We start from the raw sequence: 6,000 nt of genomic DNA on the forward strand, positions 1-6,000 counted from the left end.
CAGATTGGTTGTTTAGCAAATTGATATTCGGTGGTTTAGCTTTTACCATATTTGGCTTTTGACTGTCTGGTCATTCTGTGAATTGACTTTTGGTGAACTAGTCAGCACTTTTCCCAAATGAATCTAAAGGCAAATTGTGCTGGCCAGTCCTCCATGTAAAAATGGCTACAACTTTAAAATATTTTCTGATTTTCATTATTATTTCTTTTTCTATCTGTGAGGTTATTTAAAAGTACTTTTTAATTTCCAAATGAGAATCTTTTTTATGAGTTATCATTTTGTTTTTGAGTTTTGCCTTATGGTCAGAGAATGTAGTATGTGATGTTGATTTTTTAGAATTTTCTGAGACTGCTTTGTGGCCAAGTGTGCAACAGATGTTTGAAAATGTTCCATGTTTGCCTGAAAGAGTACATATATTCTAATATTGGTGTAGAATCTAGTTAGAGCTATAAAATCAAGCTTATCAGTCATGTTGTTTATACCTTCTATAGCTTATCATCTTTTTGCCTTTGGAACTATCAGTTACTAAAGAGGTGTTAAAGTCTCATATCAAGTTTGTGCATTTGTCAATTTCTCCCTGAATTTGTGAGAATTTTTGCTTCATGTATTTGGAAGCTATGTGCTTACAAATTTAGAATTGTAGTATTTTCCTGGAGAATTGTTCATTTTATTATTAGAAAGTAACACTCTCCCTAATAATAGTCTTTGTCTATAATCCATTTTGTTTGATATTGCTGCAGCTACACTAACCTTATTTTGGCGAGTGTTTCTTTGATATATCTTTTCCTGTCCTTTTACTTTCAAACTTTGTGTATATTTACTTTCAGATGTGTGTCACATAACAGCATGTAGCTAGATTTTGTTGTTGCTGCTGAATCCGATATGACAATCTCTATCATAATCATTAATCTACTGATTTGAAGTTATGCTTTCCTTTTCTATTCATTTAGGGGTTAGTCTGTAACTTTACACACATATTTGGTTTAATAGAATCTAATATTAATGACTATTTCTGATCTTCTCCCAAATGATAGAAAGCTTTTTGAATATGAGTTTAATCACACTATTCCCCTTCTGTCTTGTGTGTAATTATTGTTCTTTTTAGTTACATCTTGTTTTTAAGACTCTCTCCTGACATTTAAAGTAATTGTTTTTGTTTTATACAATCTATGCTGTTTGGATTTACCAGTGTGCTCACCACTATCTTTGTTCACTCTTTTTTCTTGCTTCTTTCTTCTTCCTTCTGGGTTCAATGTTCTTCCTGAAGCACAACTTTTAAAATTTCTTTCAGCAAGGATATTTTAGAAGTAGATACTTTCAGTTATATAAAATGTCTTACATTTTTCTCACTCCTGAATGATAGTTTAGCTAGGGAGAGAACTGTTTCACACTTTAAATATTTTGTTCCATTGTCTCCTGACTTTCATTGTTGCTGTTGAAAAGTCTGCTGTCAGTCTAATTATTCCTTTACATATGATTTAACTTCTCTGGCTTCATTTAAGATAATCTCTTTGGCCGGGCTTGGTGGCTCACATGTGTAATCCTAGCATTTTGGGAGGCTGAAGCGGGAGGATCAGCTGAGGTCAGGAGTTTGAGACCAGCCTGACCAACTGGAGAAACCCTGACTCTAGTAAAAATACAAAGAAATTAGCCAGGCATGGTGGTGCATGCCTGTAACCCCAACTACTCGGGAGGCTGAGGCAGGAGAATCGCTTGAACCCAGGAGGCAGAAGTTGCAGTGAGCAGAGATCACATCATTGCACTCTAGCCTGGGCAACAAGAGCGAAACTCCATCTAAAAAAACAACATCTCTTTATCTGTGGTATCATGAAGTTTCGCTGCAATGTGACTAGGTATGGATCTTTTATTTATCTTTCTTGGAACTCATGAGTCCTAAATCTGAGGTGTCACATCTTTGTACAAGTCTGGAAAATTCTCAGCTATTATATCTTTTAATATTGCCTCTTCCCAGGCTGGGCATGGTGGCTCACGCCTGTAATCCCAGCACTTTGGGAGACCACGGTGGGCAGATCACCTAAGGTCAGGAGTTCAAGACCAGTCTGGCTAATATGGTGAAACCCTGTTTCTACTGAAAATGCAAAAAATTGACCAGGCATAGTGGCGCATGCCTCCAATCCCAGCTGTTCAGGAGGCTGAGGCAGGAGAGTTGCTTGAACCCAGGAGGCAGAGATTGCAGTGAGCTGAGATTGCACCACTGTACTCCAGCCTGGGTGACAAAGAGAGACTCTGTCTCAAAAAATAAATAAATAAATAAAAGTGAAATGAATATTGTCTCTTTCCCATTACACTTTCTTCTTGTGGAATTTGTATTTGACATTTGTTGGACCCCTTTATTCTGCACCATCTCTTTTAGTTACGCTTTCATATTTTTCATTTTTTTAGGCCTTTGTGCTTCATTCCTAGTAATTTTTAAAAGATTTACATTCTTTCATTCCTAAATCTCTCTTTAGCTTCGCCTAATGTGTGTTTAATGTTAATTAAATGATCAGTTTTAGTGACTGCACTTTTCATGTTAGATGTATCTGCTTTATCTTTAAAAAAATCACAGGTGTCCATGCTTTCAATTCCTCATGTCTTTAAGATTTTTAACTACCCTTACTTTATAGGATCTGTCTGGTAACTCTATGGCCTGACTTTATGACTTTATTTTGTTTGGTGGTTCTCACTCATAATAGGCTGGTTCCTTGTATATTTATTACTTTGAATTGTAAGGCCATCTTAAGCCAGGCTTTATCAGTAGGAATCCTGTGCAGTCTGGCTTGAGGGTATGTCCTTGTTTGATACTCTAGAATCATTGTTAGCCTGAGTACTTTTTTTTTTTTTTTTTTTTTTTTGAGACGAAGTTTCACTCTTGTTGCCCAGGCTGGAGCACAATGGCACAATCTCGGCTCACTGCAACCTTTGCCTCCAGGGTTCAAATGATTCTCCTGCCTAAGCCTCCTGAGTAGCTGGGATTACAGGCGCCCACCACCACACCTGGCTAATTTTTGTATATTTAGTAGAGATGGGGTTTCACCATGTTGACCAGGCTGGTCTTGAACTTCTGACCTCAGGTGATCCACCCACTTCGGCCTCCCAAAGTGCTGGGATTACAGGTGTGAGCCACCAGGGGATACTCTAGAATCATTGTTAGCCTGAGTACTTTTTATGTTAACTTTCAGGTTGAGGAATTTCTGAACCATGTAGGTAGTATAAATTCAAAGCCCTAACAAGTGTGAAGGTAGAGGTATGGTTATGGATTCTCAGGGGCGATGCCCTCTGCCTCCCCAGAAAGAGAAAAATGTCCTGTGTTCTTATGCTAGTGGATGCTTTTTTTTTTTTTTTTTTTTTTTTCCCAATGCTTTTACTAATATTATGGCTCTCTAAGAGTTTGACTTGGTACAAGAGAAGGTAGACTCAGGTCTTAGGCCAAATCTCCTGTACCCAGATGGCTGTGTAAACTGAAGCACCTTGGTTAGCTCACCACAACCACCACAGGCATTCCCAGGATCAGCTCATATTTACCTATCTGGGTTTTAGTTCATCCCCCACTGCCACCCCAGAGATAGCCTTCACTGTTATGAGAGCTCAGCTCTATATAAGAATATATATTTACTGTATCTTGTCTTGCATTTCTGGGTGTTTTGAGGTAGGAGGCGTTTTAGATTATGTAGTTGAGAATCTTAATGGTAACAGAACATTTCATTTAAAAATAGTGCCCCTTCTTTTTTTGTTCATCTATCCTTTTCATTGCTTGGATCATTTCTTCATTGGACTATTTTACTCACCACAGACAGTTCTTACTCATCTCTGTCTTTCCTGTGTCTGACATTGAGTAGGAATCAGATGACGAAAGAATGAATGATTCCATGGATGAATGGGTGAGTGAGAACCACTGCTCTCATGTCAGTAGGTATTGTGAAGATAGAGCACGGCCAGAGAGCCCAGGCCTCTGTCGGGAAGGTGGACTGGGGCAGTGTTATGTTTGAGCTAGCTTGCAGCAGACAGCCATTTGTTAGCTCACCTTCCCAACTCCATGTTCATCATCTCATATTTGTAGCTTGAAATTTGCCATGGTGGGATTATTTTTCACTCTGTGAAATTGGAAAACACTACAAATCACCCCCTCAGAGCTGGTCGTTAAACATTTACCTGCACTTCACTGATTTGGGGTCATGAAAACGTGTAGAAAAAGTGAAACAAAACCAGGCAAGGTAGAACAAAGCCTTTGGTAAGTGAAAAAGTCCGAGTTGAAGGAATTGATCACTCTGAGACTGTGATGCTCAGTGACAGGGTTTTAAGTTGCTCCTGGCTTTTTCCCAGATTTAGGGAGGCTCAGTATCGTGAGATTTAAGATTGGAGAAGGGTGCTGAATCTTCAACACCAGCTCCGGAGAGTAAAATAAGAAGACAGCAGGGGGCACCTGGATTTGAACCAGGGACCTCTTGATCTGCAGTCAAATGCTCTACCCCTGAGCTATACCCCCTGGCAGAAGTGTGAGCCTAAGCAAGACCTTTTATATCTGTGCAGTCATGCCCAACATTCCTATAAAATTTTACCACAGATGCTCATTCCAGCTGGGCCTCCTCAAAGTGCCAAACCTCCCTAACTACAATTTTATCTCCCTGATGCAAAACAAGTGACAGTTCCCCTTCCTGTAGCAGCTTCCTTGTACTTTCAGGAAGAGGACTGACACTGGCATTTAGAACTGGAAGGGCTTTCAGAGTCACTCGTCTGTGCCCTTCACAGTGTACATTTGACAACAGAGTTTCAACATTAATGTTCTTCCCAGGCACACACACTCCTTGTTGACTCTTTCTGACTTTGAGTTCAGGACCCTGTTACTAAAAGAGACTCTTTTATGTTCTCTTGTCCCTGTCTTCTATTGGCTTAAAAATGGTAAAGACTTCATAGACAGAGTCATATGAATAGATTTATACATACCCAAGACCATGGAGGGGCTAGAATATGCTCTTAGAAGATCAGAAATATACTACATGGGAAGCACTTTCTATAAGGAAAAGCTAATGGGGAACTCCAGGATTTCAACTGGTGCATGAACGGGACCCCTGGAGCCAGTCCTCACACTCCATGACCCAGCCCCAGGGATCAGCCAGAGCAGGTGGTGGGCACCAGGGTTTAAACCATGGACGATGGCAAGCTGCTTGTCCTCTGACTATGCTGTAGTTCAGTGACTTCTTATTTTGGAGGGGCATAGGATACAGAGAACTGAGGCTTAGGGAATGGAACTGGCAGGAGAGGGGGGCATTCCAGAGGACGGGTGTGTACAGGAGCAACTGGGCTGGAGGAGAGCAGGCCTGGCCAGGCACTAGGAGTGCGGATGCTACCTCTGCAGGTGGCATACAGGGGCAGTACCGCTGAGGGCAGGCTAGGCTCACTCCCAGGTGTCTGGCTTGGGGATTTGGAGAGTTAGCAGTGCCAATCACTGACGCAGCACTTAGGAGGAATAGGAGGAGGGGGAAGGGGCAAGGGAGGAAGGAGAGGAGGAGAGGGAGGAAGGGAAGAGAGAAGTAGAGGAGAGGGAGAGAATAGGGAAGAGGAAGAAGAGGGGAGAAAGAGGAGCAGGGAGGGGAAGGAGAGGGGAGGGAAGGAATAAGAGGAAAGGGAGAAGACAGAGGAGGGAGGAGGAGGAGGAATTTGAGTGTGGACTTCCTGAGTGTGAGTTTTCTGCAAGAACCATGGAATGAGAAGAAGAGAGTTTTGTTTTACATGGGCAGAGGACAGAGCAGCCAGGCAGGAGGAGGAGGGGGAAGGAGCAGTGTCCTGAAAGCAAAGGGAGGAGAAGAGAGTTCTAAAAAGAGAGAGGAAGGGGACAATAATAATTTAAAAAACATAATAGGCCAGGCACAGTGGCTCATGCCTGTAATCCCAGCACTTTGGGAGGCCAAGGTGGGTAGGTCACCTGAGATCAGGAGTTCAAGACCAGCCTGGCCAACATGGTGAAACCCTGTCACTACTAAAAATACAAAAATTAGCTGG

At 41.6% G+C, this 6,000-nt stretch overlaps 1 non-coding gene across 1 annotated transcript; it reads right to left on the reverse strand.

Annotated features, from left to right (window-relative positions):
* Nucleotides 1-4,414: 4,414 nt before the first annotated feature.
* On the reverse strand, nucleotides 4,415-4,486 carry TRNAC-GCA. Its single transcript has one exon. It is a non-coding gene; the product is annotated as a tRNA-Cys (tRNA).
* Between the last annotated feature and the right edge of the window lie 1,514 nt (nucleotides 4,487-6,000).

The sequence above is a fragment of the Papio anubis genome, chromosome 4 (assembly GCF_008728515.1).
Source record: "Papio anubis isolate 15944 chromosome 4, Panubis1.0, whole genome shotgun sequence".
Classification (NCBI taxonomy): domain Eukaryota; kingdom Metazoa; phylum Chordata; class Mammalia; order Primates; family Cercopithecidae; genus Papio; species Papio anubis.